General features: G+C 47.0%; 1 protein-coding gene across 1 annotated transcript in view; it reads right to left on the bottom strand.

The window, feature by feature from the left end:
* The window catches only part of HTR2C (5-hydroxytryptamine receptor 2C), a 436,136-nt gene extending 422,334 nt beyond the window's left edge, over nucleotides 1-13,802 (bottom strand). Inside the window, exon 1 of the mRNA XM_054038881.1 lies at nucleotides 13,738-13,802. The gene's annotated coding sequence lies outside the window, so the exon portion shown is untranslated. The remainder of the gene's footprint in view (nucleotides 1-13,737) is intronic.
* Nucleotides 13,803-18,459: the final 4,657 nt, after the last annotated feature.

Below are 18,459 nucleotides of genomic sequence, written 5' to 3'. Positions count from 1 at the left end.
TCAAATGCTCCCAAACCGCATGACATTTCCAAATCCTGAACTTCCTACTCATTACAAGTGAAAACGTGCATGTTCCACAGCTATCCCCGCGTTCTGAGCAGGCCCCCCGCAGTGTGTGCGCACGCGCGTGTCAGAGAGACACTTATTCTCCTGTTGAGCTACTTCAGTGCTTCCACTTAAAAGATAAAGCTGAGAACAACTTTTGACCTGCCTGCCTATATATAGCACATGTGCAAATCACCCTATCTAGGCATCTGCTCATGGAAAATGTTACTCCAGGGTCACTAACCGCATAACAACTAGCAATAATGACCAAGGTCTTCTGCTTCATATTTTCATCTTTCACAGCAAAATCAAGCAAGAAATTCCAGACAATTTCCCCTTCAGGAGTCACTGAATAGGGATGACATCATACACCTGGGTTATCAATTCTTTTTTTAAATCGTGCTTAACGGGGGTTTCTATTGATAGGAACATACGCCACATAATGAGTTTTAAGTACAAGAATCAGAAGGCCAATTTATGTCAAATGGCTACTCTGATCCTGGAACTGTTACACATACCTAGGTTGCTTTCCAAGAAAGCAACATCAGCATCAAAGCCAGGATCATTCCATTTCATTGCTGGATGCCTGGAAAATTGCCTTGGAATAAGAAGAAACCAACATTTTCCTTTAGACATAAGGACTGTCTAACCGCAATAGTGACTGTCAAAGCTGCCTGACTGTGTTTACAAATACTTGGGATTGGGGACGTCCCTGCCTCCATGAAGAGAGGTGGAGTACCTTTGAGCTCCACAGCTAGGACAGTCTCTCTCAAGGGATGCTGGTGTTTGAGCAGTAACCAGCCAGTGGAACGTCAGACACCTCACTGGCCAGAGTGCGAGACGAAATTGCTATTTTACTCATACGTCCAAAATCTTAACTTGATCAACGAAGTTACGGCCTTACAGAAGTCCAACCAACCTCCGAAAGAAAATCAGGTCAGAATGCAGTTCCTATTTTATTCAAAACAATGTTCAAAAGATAGGGCATGAATTATCCCTTTAAAAAGGAGTTCTCTTTCTTGTATAGTTAAGATTCATAATCAGGACAATTGATAGGAGGGGGCTTCAAAGGACAGGTCTTCAGCAGTGAACGCAAACTTTTGCACATGCTCAAGCTCCGCCACACACCTGCATCCCATGTTCAGGCAGAGATGGGCATCCTGGAGTTTGCACGTACACAAAAGCCATGGGGCACTTTTGAAAATTTAATCATGTAAATTAACTAAACCTTTGTTCTTAATTCAAGGATACTGTACTAACAAGCAGCAATGCCTCAATGCTGAATAGGTCTGAGTGCCTGCAGGTCTCTGCTCTAAAACCAGCTCTGATATCTTGGAAGTCCAGCAGTACGTGGGTGAATCAACAGCTAGCTCTCGTAACAAGGATATATTATATAAAGGCCCAAGGCTCATTTCTTTCTTTCATTCCTAACAAAAAAACCAAAAGCATCATTCATCACCTTCTGGCTGGCAATCTGTGATGGAGTCACTTCAACATTTTTGAACTAAAACAATGGGTCCGATTCAATCTTGGAGTAACTATTAAGGTAAACACAGATGAACTGGGCTGTTGTTTGCAGGGAGATAATGATCTACCCAGCTAACAGCCCTAGCCCAGGACCCAGCAAAGCCGGAGCTCTCTGCAATCTAATTCAATAGGATTCCCTGAGTGAAATGTCCAAGATTCAGGGTGAGACTTTCCCAGGTCCATTGAAACCCGAATCCCCTTTGCTAACTTGTAAGCTGGGTGAGAGGGGTCAGGCCGCCTGGGAGTGGGTGTGGAATAGGGGATGTATTCCAAACTGGTGTGTGTTTGTGGAGAAAGCGAAGGAAATAACGGAATGAGGTCTCCTGTACTGCATGAGGAGGGAGAAACGTCTCATGTGTCCCAACCAGGGCATAGATAAAAAGGGAGATGTTGTAAATTATCAGGGAGTGGAAGGTACAGGAGCAGCTCTTACTCCATCCCACCATGGTGTCTACTTCTATTTATAAGCCTTTTTATGGTGCTCATCTCCACAGTATCTCAGCACCTAACGAAGAGCCTCCCAACCCCCTTAGGGGCAGGGAAGGCCTGTCATCCCATTTACAATGCAAAATGAGAGGCCGAGAGGCAACGTGACTTTTCCAAGGTCACGCATCCTCTGTGGCAGAGCTGGTAAGAGACCCCCAGGAACCCCAATTCCCAGTTCTGTGTTTTAACCTCAGGACAATCCACCTCCCATTATTCACTAAATATCATTGTGACGTTACACCCCATATTGTTCATAGAAATTTTGTTATGATATGAATATGGCATAACTAAGACATGTTTTATGCAAGATGGGTCATGTGAAACCATTGGAAAGGTTATGATCTACTGAATGTGTTTATTCAATTTGTATGCATGTATCATTTCTGTATCTGATGTTAGGAATATTGACTATATAACAATACAACTGGGTGTGTATTTGGGGGAATGTCCACCAGACAGTAGGCAATCAGCCTGGATTGGACCATTTAGGGATTACAGTGGACGAGAAGTTGGATATGAGTCAACAATGTGCCCTTGTTGCCAAGAAAGCTAAAGATATTTTCGGCTGTATAAGTAGGGGCATTGCCAGGAGATTGATGGACGTGATCATTCCCCTCTATTTGACATTGGTGAGGCCTCATCTGGAGTACTGTGTCCAGTTTTGGGCCCCGCACTACAAGAAGGATGTGGAAAAATTGGAAGGAGTCCAGCGGAGGGCAACAAAAATGATTAGGGGGCTGGAGCACATGACTTATGAGGAGAGGCTGAGGGAACTGGGATTGTTTAGTCTCCAGAAGAGAAGAATGAGGGGGGATTTGATAGCTGCTTTCAACTACCTGAAAGGGGGTTCCAAAGAGGAGGGATCTAGACTGTTCTCAGTGGTGGCAGATGACAGAACAAGGAGTAATGGTCTCAAGTTGCAGTGGGGGAGGTTTAGGTTGGATGTTAGGAAACACTATTTCACTAGGAGGGTGGTGAAGCACTGGAATGGGTTACCTAGGGAGGTGGTGGAATCTCCATCCTTAGAGGTTTTTAAGGTCAGGCTTGACAAAACCCTGGCTAGGATGATTTAGTTGGTGTTGTTCCTGCTTTAAGCAGGGGTTGGACGAGATGACTCCTGAGGTCCCTTCCAACCCTGATAGTCTATGATTAAGAAGGACAATAGATCTTTGGAGATACTAATCTCCCACCTTCCTGAGACGCTTCCTGGGATGTTGCTTTGACACTGCAGGGTCATCTGATGATGTCACCTGGTACGGAGAACCACCTTGGACACTGCTGGTACTTTTCCACTGGAAACAAAGACTTCCCGCCTTATGTAAATTCTATTGAAGGCTGGGAAGGAAGCCATTCAGGACTCTCCTCCATTGCCTGCCCAGGAAGGAAGACTGCTAAAAACACCTGAAGGGAAAGGGAGGGGTGAGTCCAGGCTGAGAAAGGGGTCCAGTCTGTAAGGAGAAATAACTTGAACTCTAAGCTACAGAAACTCTGCAACTTGCCTAAAACAACATTTAGGGTGAGAAATTAGTGTGTGTAACCTGTTTCTTGAGTGTATTACACTTAGTTTGCATGTTTTGTTTTATTTGTCGGTAATCTGCTTTGTTCTGTTTGCTATCCCTTATAATCACTTAAAATTTACCTTTTGTAGTTAAACTTATTTCTTGTTTATTACAAATCCCAGTTTGTACAATTCATATCGGGGCGGGGGGAGGGGAAGGACAAAAAACTGTGCATATCTCTCTCCACAATGAGGGAGAGGGTGAATTTTTATGAGCTTGCACTGTACAGATCTTTCCAACAGCGTTTATACCTCAAAAGAGGTGTGCACATGAGCGCTGGGCAATCCCTGAGCTGATCTCAGGGTCTCTGTGTCCATTTGCAGCTGGGTGTGTCCCTACCTGTGTGCGCTTGAGGGCCTAGCACAGCTAGGACAGGGTGAGGAAACCCAGACTGGTGGAATGGGCGGAACAAGTGGGACCCCAGCAGATCAGGCGGCATCCTGGACAGGGGGTCCAACCTGTCACAATCACAGCTGCATTTCTTCCTGTGGAGTCTATCACTTGGGGATCCCGATGCTGCAGGTTTGGAAGCATCTTTGAACCAGCTCTTTCAGTTCCAGCCCACCCCAGTGAGGGATAGGAGGTAAAAGGGCTGAACAGACAGTGATCGAGTGCCCCATCTTTCCCCCAGGCCCATGAGTCAGTAATTGACGTGTGGGTTGGAACCCCCTTCCCTACAAAGTATCAACAGGCAGCAAGGAGAGTGTGGAGGCAACTGACAGTTCTTGGGCAAGGGCATAGGGTGGATTTCAGAAACCCGTGGATTTGGGTTCCTGGACCAACCCCATGGAGTTAGGAACAGATTTTTAAACGGTATTTAGGTGCCTACTAGGATTTTCAGACGTGTGCAGGTGCCAATCTGCATTGTTAATTGCCGAAGTACCTTTGTAAAAACTGGCCCTTCTTGACTCAGAGCTGGGCCTGAACCAAAGATTCAGATTCACAGGCCGCCCAACTTTGGAGTCGTTTGTTTGTGTCCTTGTTCAGAGATGTATTTTCCAGGTTGGACACGTCTCATCCAAACAGGGTCTTCAGTGCTGCGCACACAAGGATTCACACTGCTCCTGTTTACCACCATATTTTGATGAGATGCCCAGTCACTAAACTGATAGAAACCTGATTTGAACACAGTTCCCTTTGAAATCTGAGCAATTCAATTGTGCTTTAGCGCTTACATTATATTGTTTTGTGGCATGCTTGTGTAGAGCAGAATACAACGTATCACAGCTAAATGAGTATTAATGCAATCTGAATGCTAAAAGCGAGGGAAGGGCATGCATCTATTTAATCAAAAGCCAGCTATCTATTTGGAGAGCAGACAATTTGTCTCCAAATCTTTGGCACAAACGTATAATTCACAAAGTGGATATTCACATAAAGCAAATAATCTGGAAATGTTTGAGAAGGCTTTGTTGGGAAGCTCATGTGTCTATTGGACGCTGCCTGCCGTGTTTGTACCGGAGGGAAATGCCAAGAGGTGCTTCCCCATCGCCCTGTCCCTGGGGGATCATCGACACCAGCACACCGTTAGCACGTAATACTACTACTCCTATGGGTTGGTGCTGGGTGCAGGGATTGGGGAAATTCTTGCCCACCCACACAGCCTGCAGAACCGAGGGTCAGTGGGTCCTGGGAAGGACTCTTTCTCTCACACATCGTGGGACAATGCCGCCAACGGGAGGTTTCTAGGAAGAAGGGAATCGCTGGATTCGTGAAGAGGCAGAATCCCACCCCTTCCCATGAGACAGTGGCCTGGAAAATCATATGACCCCTGTCCTGGAGAGAGCTTCAAACCCTCCCCACTCACCAGGATGGAAGTCAAAGAACTCCATGCCCGATGGGGGCGGAGTCTTCCCGCTGATGAACACCAGAGGCGGGACTGAATCAACGACTCTAACCTCTCTCTGGGCTTCGCTACACTGGCAAGTTTCTGCGCAGGAAAGCAGCTTTTTGCGCTCTAAGCCACTTTGTGCGCAGAACCTCCTCAGTGCCAGCGCGGCAAACAAACCACTTCGACGAGAGTCATGAGCTCTATTGCGTGTGTGTGTGTGTGTGTGTGTGTGTGTGTGTGTGAGAGAGAGAGAGATTGTTGTGCAGCGAGCCCAGGGAGGGAGGCAGGGGCTGATGTCGGGGTTTCCCCCCCCCCCAGGACTGGCTGCTTCCTGCCACAGTCTGAACTTACAAGCCAGCATGCTGACACACATTCTGTCCCCCAAACACACCGTCTCTCCCCCATACACACACTCCCCCCGCCCTTCAGTTGAAAAGCAGCTGGCAATGTAGTAGGATGGGATTGGGAAACCTGCATCACGTGACTCTGTGCCTGCCCCATGAGGCATTGCAAACCCTTCCCAAAGCACCCTGCAGCCAGTTGCACAGTGGGATAGCTACCCACAATGCACTGCTCTCTTTGCCGTTGCAAGAGCTGCTAATGTGGATGCGCTCCAGCAGCACAAGGAACCCAGTGTGGACATGCAACAGTGGTTTAATTCCAGCATTTTAATAAATGGTGCAGAAACTTACCAGTGTAGACATAACCTCTGAGAGAAAACTCTTGTAGCAGTCCTTTGTTGTGTCATCTACCCTCAGACTTGGGTTTGGGGTAGAGATGTGCAGAGCATAGTAAGAGGTCTTCCCCTCAGTGACTGTCTGTAGTTAGCGGTTAGACTCCATTCTCCCACTGGCACTTCACTTGACATCACTGCTCACTGATTAGTATTCAAGCGGCTTCCGTAAAGCGGTGCGATGCCTGAGGAGCTAGAGTGACAGCCACGTGGGGAACAATATGAAGTTGCATCCATGGGCAAAAAACCCTCATGTGAGTATAAAAATACACTGGAGAAATTTCTGGTACCCACCTAAGTGTGGGAAGGAGCGTCTTTAAATCCCTCTGTTAGGTCTGTTGCCTGAGGCAAATCCCGTACATATCTGTGAAGTGCATGCATTTTGCCCGGGGGAAGCACTACACACTTCCAGGGCGCATTGGTTTGAGAAGCAGGGATGTGACTTGCAGGGGATGGGTCTGTCTGTCAGTTCACAAAGAAGTCCTTTTGCTGTTACGTAATTTGTAAGGAGCTGGAGAAACATTTCTTTGTTTAAAACCACAAATTACTTTCCGTGAAGAATCGCTCTCCAAGGAGGAGAGGGACCTGCATCGTGCGGCTAAGACAATTGCCTCTCTGCCTGTTGAAGCATGCTAACTACTTTTATCCATAATTCAACAGCCCTTTTAACCAGGCAAATGCTGGAAGAGGTGGGATGAGCCTCCTTGTCACTTTCAGGAAAGGCATAAAACATTCCATGCGGGCAACAAAATGTGCGGGAAATCAATCAGCCCTGTGTGATTCCAGTCATCAGCCAATCAGGAAAGTGAACTGTTATGCTTTTAAGGGTAAAATAATTAGAGCAGCAGATTGACCTGCCCTGTCCTTCCTTTGAAAACTCTGCGAGCTAAGGACTTAGTCCCTAAGTAATGCTATAGCCAACCACAACCCAGACAGCCCGGGATCCGATACACCTTCCGCGAAAGTCATTGATGTCACAGAGTTACCTGGGGCCACATATTACCAACCGTCAGTCCTACACGTGATCAGTAAAAGTGGGATCTTCCGAAGTTTTCCACATGGGCCTAACTCTGCCCCCGCTGGAGTCAATGGTAACAGTGGGAGACTTCTGAAGAGCCTGATTTTCAGACCCAGACGCCAGTTCTGCCGACCCATATGTATGCCTAACTTTAAATACGTGAGCTGTTCTACTAATGGCAATGGCATTACTCACATGCATAAAGCTAAGCACATTCACAAATGTTTGCAGGATCAGGGCCTTAAACTGGACACTATCTACTATGTGTGAATGCGAGTCAGGCTCATGCATTCCCTACCTCTAGTAGTAAGGGTTTCCAGAATCAGGCCCTAATTCATGAACCTACTGTGGTGATTTGGGGAGAAGCCCGTCTGTACAATGAATGAATTCCGAATGATGTTATTAAGTTGTTACTACAAACACTGCGTATCATGAAATGCCTCTATGGAAATGTGGAATCCACCTAGGCTGGCAGGGCCTGGAGCATGTACCCACGGGACTAAAGGTTAACTACTCCATTGACCCAACAATTGTACTCTGACCACACCATGGGTATGCGAAGGAGATTGGCCAACGCTAGGAGAACCAGTTTTCTCCAACTCCTCAACAGAGGGGTAGTGTTTGGATAGTAGAAAGTTTCCAAATAGGATAAAAAGACAGAGGTGACAAAGCTGGGGTTTTAAAAAAGGACTCACGGGGGGAAGGCTTTGAGAAGGACAAGAAGCTTTGGGCAGGAGAGGGGAAGAGACAGGCATCTTTCCTAGCAAGGGAGACCTGCTTTAGCTGTGGGACCAAGCGAGCTGGCCAAGAAAAAAGGGCTCCTTGGTTCAGAAGACAACTCATGAGCAGCAGAGGGAGCCTAGGATGTATCCAGAGGTCTTTTACTCCACCTCGAAGAATGTTCCAGAGTGGTGAGGAAACTGAGGCAGGGAAATGAGTGTAGGGAGCATTATTTTTGTCTAGGTCTGTGTATTTCTGGTGCTACTAGGAGCAATGGTGTTCTACTCCTGCGCAACGTGTGTATGTGTGTGAGTGAGATGTGTTACAGGTATCACGTGACCCTGAAGAGGTAAACGGTAAAGCCAGAGCACTCAGATGGCTGGAGTTCTGGAAGAGGGTGTGTTTAAGCTGTGGGGGAGTCTGAAGGGTTAGCCCTGGTCCCAGGAGCTAGGCAGTTAGAGTGCAGGGTTGCAGCTCTCAGCAGGGTGCTAGACAGAGGATGTGTACCTTGAGAGGGCACCTAAAGACCATACATTACGGGCAGGACCTGGACTCCATTCAGACTCCAGAGGCTTAAAGCAAGCAGGGACTTAGGGGTTGGATCCCCTCACAGCAGTCTGGAGAGCATCTTGGAGGGGGAACTTAACTAGATATGTGACTCCTACCATAGCTGGTTTAATGTGTATGTGTGCGCAAATGTCAGCTTAAATTCTTTAATCAACCAGTTATTAAACTATACAGCGTTTCTGGCTTTAAATAAGTGGGAAAAGAACACGTTAGATTAAAGCTTACACATGATTAACACGGGCAATCGTGATCTCTATTACACAATGAGAAGCCAGAAAAGGCAGAGAAGTTATATCACTGGTGCAAATGACTGGCCCCAAAGCAGCAGTTCAGTTATAGAAAATACAAAATACTACATCGTTAGTTTTATATAAACTGCTCATTCCTTTAAAAATGCTGGAAGGGTTGATGATAAAAGCCTGGCATATTACACATGAAGATAATTAACGATTATGTCAAATGAAAGCCAAAAAGCGCACCCGCGTACTGCAACAGACACGCACTCCACAGGGGTGGCCGGGGACTGCTGTTTGACAAGCTAGCTCTGTCTGGGATGCTCTCAGCCAGTCCCACCTAGAATAAATGTAGGTTTGAAAAGAACAGTTAAGTAAAGAAGCAGCCTAGACCCATCAAGTCTGCCACCCTCCGTCTAGCCTACCGATTGCTGGGCCTTTCTCCAAGCCTGCAGGGGAAGTTGAATAATCTCCTGGGCTTTGTGATGCCAGGCTCTTGTGAAATCAGAACAATGTGTGAGCGCTAAGGAAGAGCTCTGACTTGTTTACAAACCAGCCTCTGTTTCCCAATCCTGGTTGGATTTAGAAGATCTAAATCCAGAGTCCCCAGACTCTCACTCGCAGTGAAACATTCCAGGCAATCCAGGCAACATTCTCTCTCTCTCTCTCTCTCTCTCCATTTTTTTAAAATGTCCATGTTTCCCAGATATCTCATTTCACCCTATTCGAGAATGAAATCTGCTGTAAGGACTTCCTGGGGCTCCCTTTCTCAAGCAATTCCCTGAGAGCAGAGAAAATGGGGAATGTGGTTTTTTGATCCCTGACTTTTAAGTGCACACCGCTGAATGTCATCAGCACTTCTTCCACGGACACCAGGACAGAGTTGAAAAAGGCTCAACTCTCTGCCATTTCTTCTGACATTCTGTGCGTTAATTACGTGACATTTGGGATACTGCTGCTCCATCTGCTTACAACTAATCACCAAAATGAGAATAGGGAAAAAACAGAAATATGGCATTGGTGTCTATCCATTATTTGTAATAGGCTAAATGTTTACTGGCTACATGCACACACGCTATCTTATCCACACACACCCCCATTCGTCTATGGAGTTATCTCCCCACATGGGGTTTTTATGCAGTGTAACTGCAAAATAAAAGGCACCGACTTCTGCTGCATGTGCCTGAATTTCTATGGAAATATGGGGAAATTTGGAGGATGTCAGCCAGCCTAGCAGTGTCTACAAGTCGCTGTAGTAGAAAAGGATGAGCCCTAAACCTTTGGAATCCCCCATCAGAAATGTCTGTTGCAGAGTTGGGACCACAGAGGAGAACTTTATAAATTAAGGGCTAGACCCTGGGCTGAGGGAGAGGCAGAGATGTCTGCACAGCACCCTTGTGCACCCCTGACCATCCTGGGCTGGGTCAGCCCCTGGTGTGATTTATAACAACCTCCGGGCTGCTGTGAATCGTGCCCGCTTGAAAAGCCCACAAAGGGGCCATAACACTGCTGGGGGGAGGGGAAACTGGGCTGCAATGCAGCACACCTCCACACCCGCCTCACACCTCTCTCCCCAACACACACCGCTGTGCTAGCTGGAGCCAGGAAGGGGTAGTTTAGAGACAGCTATTCCAGCTTCCTACCTATTCTCAGCTGGCCAGAGAGCTGCCAAGGGGCCATTTCATGGGCTAGAATCTGACCCTAAACCTTTTTGGCCCCCGAGATACTGTTTAATCAATATTGTTACCTTCTGAGCAGGCACCACTCACACTCCTCTCTCTCCTCTCTGGGGTGCTGGGCAACACTAAAGTGCTTAGCCCGTCCTTCTCAGGCAACGAAACCAGCAGAGCTGCTGCCGAGTGAGAGCCTATTGCAGTATGAAATGTTACCACTGGCCCAAGCTCCAGCGGCTTCCCTTGCTAAGGAGTGCCTCACAGCCCAGTACGCCCGTCTAGAATGGGTTCAGATTCCCTACAGAGTGCACTGCATTGAGCCAGTGTAGAGCTTGTAAAACACATTGAGATCAGACACCCACACTAATTAAACACAAATATTGGAACTTTCACTGGATAACAAGTTGTCCACATATATTTGTTTACATGGACCCTAGTTACAGTTTCCAAGGTGCATTTTACTTCAAAGGTACATTATTGTACTTTGATGCTCATTTCTTTTGCTGCTTCTACCTCTAACATCTTTGGTTCATTAATAAGGTAAAAAAAAATAAAAAGATAGAAAATGCAATTCCCATTACTTATATTTTGTTATTTTCTTTTCCCCCAGAAGTAAATTGTTTTTATCTGTAATTCGGTCCAGTTTGTAAGGTTTGCTTTTTCTCAATGGAACCCACTCCCATTCAGTCTTCCCTTGGTGACATCTTCATTTAGAACATTTGATGACAAATCGGCATGAACCCTTCTTTCCGAATGCAGCTCTCTCCCCTTGTGTAGTTTCCTATCACATTTCCTCGAGTAAAACCTGGCACACCTAACACACAGGCTCATCTTAATTTCAGACAAAAGGACCTTATCTCCTACAGCTCTTTGATCACCCAACTAGAGTAGTGATTAGTTTCCATGGAGCTGTGATGCCATTTCTTAAGAGATCTCCCACTCTCCAAGCAGGAAGGCGGCCTTGCATTACCTTCACTCTTTGCACACCATTATTCACTCAGACAGCCCGATGTAAAAGGTACTGCTCCGAGAATGTGTTCCCTCCTTTTCCTCTTTCAAGAAAACACCCTCTTTAATCTATTGCCATTGATCAGTTGGAAGATGAATGCTCTGCCCTGGGCTGCAGAGCGGTGGAGCAGCAGGAGCACCCAGGAGCTAGATAAGACTTTGTTCAAAAGCAATAAAATAACTCTGCAATTATTGTCTCCGATAGTCTACCGTGAATACAAGAGCCGCTTTCATTATAAACTAATTAACCATGAATAGCTGTCAGACTCTCACTCTATCCATCTCAATCATTTAGTAGTAACTCTGCTCGGCGGGATGGAGATTGGTTTCCAGTGGCTCCAAACAATGCCTCATTGCCACAGAGTCAAAGACCAGACGGGACCCCCAGATCATCTGTGTATCTCAAGCCACCAACACTCCCTTGCTCCCCCACACTGAGCCCAATAACCAACACTGGATCCCAGCATTACAGCGTTCAGGAGACTAGAATGTGATGTGCCACAGGCAGAGAACAGGAGGGTCGAGGGGCACGAAGGCCCCTGCAATGGCAGGGAAATGATTAAATGAGATGCCCCCAGATAATCCTAGCAAGTGACCTGCACCTTGCACCGCAGAGGAAGGCAAAAAACGCCAACCCCACTGCCAGTCTGACCTGGGGAAAGATTCCTTCCCAAGCCCACACATGGCGATCAATTAAACTCTGAGTCTGTGAGCGAGAACCAGCCAGAACAAGTGCCTGAGAAAGAGAATGCTCAGTGCCTGCTCACAGAACTGGCCCACCTTGTCCAGAGTCCCATTTCCAGCCAGGGAGGCCAAACTTCCTCCCCCAAAATACTGGCAAGGAATCCCTTCCTGACCCCTGCAGGTGGCCATCTGAAGCCCTGAAGCTTGAGCTCTAGAAATATAAGATATGAACTGGAAGGGACACCTAGGGCTGCTGATGCCTGCGTTTAACCCCGTGATGTATTTATAGAGAACAAGCATATCCCCTCTTTGTGCTAGGCTAAACAAGCCAAGCTCTTCCAGTCTCTGCTCATAAGACAGGTCCTCCATTCCCCGATCATCCAAGTAGCTCTTCTCAGCACCTGTTCCACTTGGAAATCCTCTTTCCCAAACACAGGTAATATGGGTTGAACATGAATGACCGAACTGCACCCAGGTCTCCAGATGAGGTCTTCCCAGTGCCTTGTACAACGGCTGCCTCTACTGGAAATTCCTCACAGGATACATCCTAGGATCGCATCTGCTTTTTTCACAGCCATCTCATAGTCATCCTGTGATGGACCCACACACCCAGATCTCTCTCTTCCTCTCCCACTTCCAACCAACGAGCCCCCAGCTTGCAGCAAAACTTCTTACTATGTGACCCTAAGAATATGATCTTACACTTTGTACTACTGAATTTCATCCCACTTCTGTCACTCCAGGCTTTGAGGTCATCCAGCTTTTCCTGTCTAATAATCTGACCCTCTCCTGTATTGATGGTGCCTCCCAGCTTTGTACCATCAGGGCGTTTCATTAGCGCTCTCCTCTGTTTTCTGTCAAGCTCATTAATAATAATAATGACTAAGATTGGTCCCAAGACAGATCCTTGAGGAACTCCACTAGTACCCTCCCTCCAGTCCGACAGGTCCCCTTTCAGCACAATCCATTGCTTTCTCCCCTTTAGCCAAGTCCTTATCCACTTTACAATACTCGTACTGATCCCTATCTGCTCTAATTTAACTAATAATTTCCCATGTGGTACCATGTCAAATGCTTTACTGAGTCCAAGTATATTAGATCTACTGCAGTGGTTCTCAGCCAGTGGTATGTGAACCCCTGGGGGTACGCAGAGAAATTCCAGGGGGTACATCAGCTCATCTAGATATTTGTCGACATGCTATATATACAGCACTACCAAAATCAGTACAAACTAAGGCTACATCTTCACTACAGGGGGGGTCGATTTAAGATATGAAAATTCAGCTACGCGAATAGCGTAGCTGAATTCGACGTATCGCAGCCGACTTACCCCGCTGTAGGGACGGCAGCAAAATCGACCTCTGCAGCTTCCCGTCGACGGCGCTTACTCCCACCTCCGCTGGTGGAGTAAGAGCATCGATTCGGGGATCGATTGTCGCATCCCGACAGGACGCGATAAATCGATCCCCGAGAGGTCGATTTCTACCTGCCGATTCAGGCGGGTAGTGTAGACCCAGCCTAAAACTTCATACAGTGACTTGTTTATACGGCTCTGTAACGGGTTCACTCACCCCTCCGGCGCCTACTCGTGGCTGTCCCAGGGAGTAGCTCTGGAGCCAGTGCACCCTACTCTGGTGGTGCTCCACCACTCACCTCTATTCCTGGACCTACGTCCCTCCGAGGACCGCGGTGTCCTCTTCAGTGACACGGCCCCCAGCCATGCCATGCTCTGTGTTCCTCCCTTCCAAAAGACGTCTCTGCAATCCCTGCCCAGCCACGTCTCTCAGTGGTGACTGCAGTGTGTATAGCCACTTCCGCAATGGCGAGGAAGGGGTGGGGGGGAGGACCCAGGACCCTACTCTGGGTCCCAGCCCAGGGATCCTGTAGAAGGCTGCTGTTTGCTGGGCCCCTTCTGAGTCCTCAGTACATTTCCCTGGGCCACTTCCCTGCAGGCCCAGCACCCTCTTCGCCCTTCCTCAGGGCCTCAGCCTGCCGGGCAGCCAGTCCTCCTCCCTCTTTGAGCTCCAGGTGACTGAAGCTGCTGTGCCCTGCAGCCCTTCTTATATGGGCCTGCCTGGCCCTGATTGGCTGCTCCTAGCAGCCCTTCTCTGATTGGCTGCCTCCTACACAGCCTCCCTAGGACTCTATTAACCCCTTAGAGCCTAGTGTAGGGCAGGCACCCCATCACATGCTCTATATACTATACACTGAAATGTAAGTACAGTGGTTGTAGTCTAACTGATTTATTTTATAATTACATGGTAAAAATGAGAAAGTCAGCAATTTTTCAGTACTAGTGTGCTGTGGCACTTTGGCGTTTTTATGTCTGATTTTGTAAGCAAGTAGTTTTTCAGTGAGGTGAAACTTGGGGTACACAACACAAATCAGACTCCTGAAAGGGGTAGAGTAGTCTGGAAAGGTTGAGAGCCACTGATCTACTGCATTTCTCTTATCTAAAAAAATCAGTGATTTTCTCAAAGAAGGTTAGTCTGGCATGACATACGTTTCCCTAGTTTGCGTATAAAAATGTCAAAAGCCGTACTAAAATCAAGATAGATCATAGCTACCGCTTCCCTCCGATCCACTAGCCAGGAACCCTGTCAAAGAAGGGAATTAGGTAGGTTTGGCATGATTTGTTCTGACAAATCATGAGTAAATTTATAGCTGTGGTTATGGATTGGTAGGACTGGGACCTAACAGTCCATTCATCCACAGCGCAGGAAGACCTCTGGGTTCTCTCTCTCATTTCGACTTGCCTACCTTTTGGTTGTTAATTCCAGAAACCATTCACCTGTGTCTTTCTCAGATCTCCCAGAATACGTCTCGTGGTAGGAGCTAAGTACCCAGCAGAGTTCAGAGGTCCTGATAGGATAACAGCCATATAAAAAGTTTCTGGCTGGAATGCCTAGGAAGTAAGAGAGGTTGCCCAATCTCTATTTCCTGTTTTCTTTCACTTGGCAATTGTCTTGTGCACAGTCGTGACGTTTAAGCGTTCGCGTGAGACACGCTGCACAGACTGTAGCTTGGTATGTCGGTTTGATTCCCAATCACAAAGCGTTAGCCCAGAGTCAGGAGCAGGGTGGTAACAAGAGTATGGGGTGGGAGATAAATCAGATAAAGCTTGTCAGCAGACGGGGTTTCTCTTAGGCACCTGTGGAGATGTGTCATTCATTCTTCTGAAATGTGAAGCAAGAGGACTGCCCGGCTTTCCTTCGACCCACTGGGATAGCGTAGGGCTGATATGAACTGTTGGCTATTTCTTCAGCTCATTTAGCAACAACCTGCACAGTGGGTGCCATTAAGAAATCAGCGTTGCCCCAGGTACCGCAAAACAATATCTTAGCTACTGCGGTGGTGCAGGAGCATTGGCTTCTTAATTCACAGTGCTACAGTGGAATGCAATAGTTCTATCCAAACACCATATTCACGGCACCCTTTTTAGTTGGACAACAATAAATTCTACCCAAGAACTGGGGCAAATAAACCCCTCAGCTCCTGTGAACCTTTGTCTGGGAACTTCTTGCTAACTAGCTCCACAGGTTTGCTTTGCAGGGCAAGCCCAAGTATGTCCAGAAGGCTTGTGATGACACGTGAGCCACAATGAAAAAAATCCAGCTGTGTCACTGAGTGGCCAGGAAATTCAAACTGCTGCTAGCAACGTGCAGTAGAACCACGGCATTACGACCCCCTCGGGAACGGAGGTTGTTCGTAGCTCTGAAATGTTCTTGCTCTGAACAAAACATCATGGTGGTTCTTTCAAAAGTTTACAACTGAAAACAGCTTTGAAACTTTACCTTGTAGAAGAAAAATGCTGCTTTTAACAATCTTAATTTAAATGAAAGAAGCACAGAAACTGTTTCCTTACCTTGTCAAATCTTTTTTTATTTTTTTTATTTTTTTTTTTAATGGTTTACGTTTAACCTGGTGTTCTCCTGTAGCAGCTGTTGGCAAAGGTAAAAGACAAAAGGGAATGGATAGAGTAGGATCCGGCACCATGATCCCATCAGGTGCATCACATTAAATTCTTCAGTGGTAGCTAAGGCTTTGTCTACACTGGCAACTGAAGGACAAAATTTTTGTCATTCAGAGGTGTTAAAAAAACACCTCCCCAAAAGAAAAGTTTTTGTCGAGGAAAAGCGCCAGTGTGAACAGCACATTGTCGGCAGGAATGCTCTCCTGACGACAAAGCTACCGCTGCTCGTTGGAGGTGGAAGTTTTTTGTTGGCGGGAGAGCTCTCTTCTACCGACAAACGGCAGCTACACTGCACGCCTTTTAGCGGCACGGCTGTAGCGGCACAGCCATATCAGCACAGTCGCGTCCCTAAAAGATGCGTCGTGTAGACAAAGCCTAAGTGAGGCTATAGGCATGGGCTGAGAAAGAGAGAAGTAGCATGCAATGAGCAACCACCATGCTGAACACCATCACCTTGTGGTTTTCTAAAACAGACAAGAGACAGCACGGTACCAGCCCAATTTAAACTCAAAGAGCAACGGAGGGTTTAAGAGAAGGAAACAGACTAGATTAAGCCATAAAAGGTTCACAAATAAATCTAATTAAGAGTGTCATATTCTGAGTTCCTCAGGCTTTGTAAATCCCAGACGGGCACTTTCAACACTAAACTACTATTTCGTGGCTCACTAATTGAACACACTGCAGACTTGCAGACATGAGGTCTGATCACACAGCCCCTCGCATTCAGCGGAAATACACCCTTCAGCTTCATGGAGCATTGGACCAGGCCAGGGTGAACCATTGTACACCAGGCAAAGCAATTTTGCTCAGCAGGTAAGTTCTGTTAGGCTCATCCGAGCTTTAGCTATGAATCAGAAAGACTTTCTGGTGGAGATTAACATCACTTCAGAGACGTTTAAGCAACATGCAGCACTGACTCCAACCAGCCAGTGATATTAATCGCGTAATATTGGGAACGATCCCGTGTAACCAGCTTTTCAACTGCTGAAGATGCTCAGACCCCCAGAGCCATTTAAAATTCAAATGTGACCCAACAGCACATGCTCAACACTGGCAAATTTCAAACAGGTGCAGCCCATGCACTGATGGTGCTGTTAGAGAGGACACGCTCATCCACCGGTTCAAAGTCACTTCTAGAACAGCCTCAACTTGCACGGTGCTAAAAGGCAGCAGTGAAACACGCCAGCTCTTTCGCGATCTCTGTAGACCAGCTGAAGGAGATCCAATTTGCATTCTGTGCAATAAAATCTGAAGATAGTATAAGAATATGGAATTGCTGCATAAGTTCAGCTCCTAGATAGATCTGATATCCTGCCACTTAGAGGAAGGAGAAGAACTCACCACGCATCTCACCAGCTCTGCAGGACCATTCATGACAGAAGAAATCCTTTCCTTGCCTCCATAGCTTATGACTCAGAAAGACGTACCTGTCAGTGAACGCGTGCTAATGGCCCCTGCTTCCCATTCTCTAGCATCGAGATGCTGTAACGTTACCCTGGACTCAGAACTGAAATAACTATGGAGTGTCTATTAAGAAATTGTGGTAACTGAGGAAATGCAGCCATTGCCGAGGACGAAGCTGTTAATGTTCAGAAGGCCCCAGGAGGCCTGCAGGGGACAGGCATTATACAAGTATCACCACATTATTGATCACAGTTTGAAGTTAAACATGCAAGTTGCTGCTGCCTTTGTACCCCTTGCTCCCACCCCCCAAAAATACTTGTCAATTAGAAAGGGGGAATCTTTGCTATACATTAACGTATGGAAGTACAGAAATAAACTGTAATTAACTACAATGAAAGCAACAAGCATGCTGTGCTGGGAATCTGCTGACAGCCTGCAAACACACAATAGGAAGCTGTAATGCTTGATGACATTAATGTAGTTATTGAATCCCTGATGGTGTCAAGTCGTCAATGCAATGGGCCATCAAACAACTTGCTGTTACTAATTACCCTAATTAGCTAACACTTCTTGGGCCAGATTCTCTCTAATGGACTCTGGTGGTGGGACATCAAGGTGCAGTTTAGAGCTCTCTCATTCTCAAGTGCAGCTGGTCCCAACATAAATTAGAGCAGTCTCTAGGCTGCTCTAACTTTTGTCAGCTGGCTCTGGCCTCTAAGGGAACCATAGACCAGCTGAGAATTGGTGGACAGCAAGTGTGCTCTCCCCACGTCCTACCTCCCCTTACACACCGGGCAGGGGTGACTGGAGTAAGGAGCCGCTTCGGCTAACTTTACCCAAGCCGAGAGATTCCCCACAAAGTTCTGAGGTGGGCAGCTGCCGTGAGCGGCGCATAGGGACATAAGCATTGCCAGACTGGATCAGACCTGAGGTTCATCTCATCCAGTGTCCCGTCTCCCACAATGGCCAAAGCCACAATCTTCAGAGGAAGATCCAAA

Source organism: Malaclemys terrapin, chromosome 9, assembly GCF_027887155.1.
Source record: "Malaclemys terrapin pileata isolate rMalTer1 chromosome 9, rMalTer1.hap1, whole genome shotgun sequence".
In the NCBI taxonomy this organism is placed as follows: Eukaryota; Metazoa; Chordata; order Testudines; family Emydidae; genus Malaclemys; species Malaclemys terrapin.
Note: the sequence above shows the minus strand (reverse complement) of the source record. Positions and strands in the feature narration are given on the sequence as shown.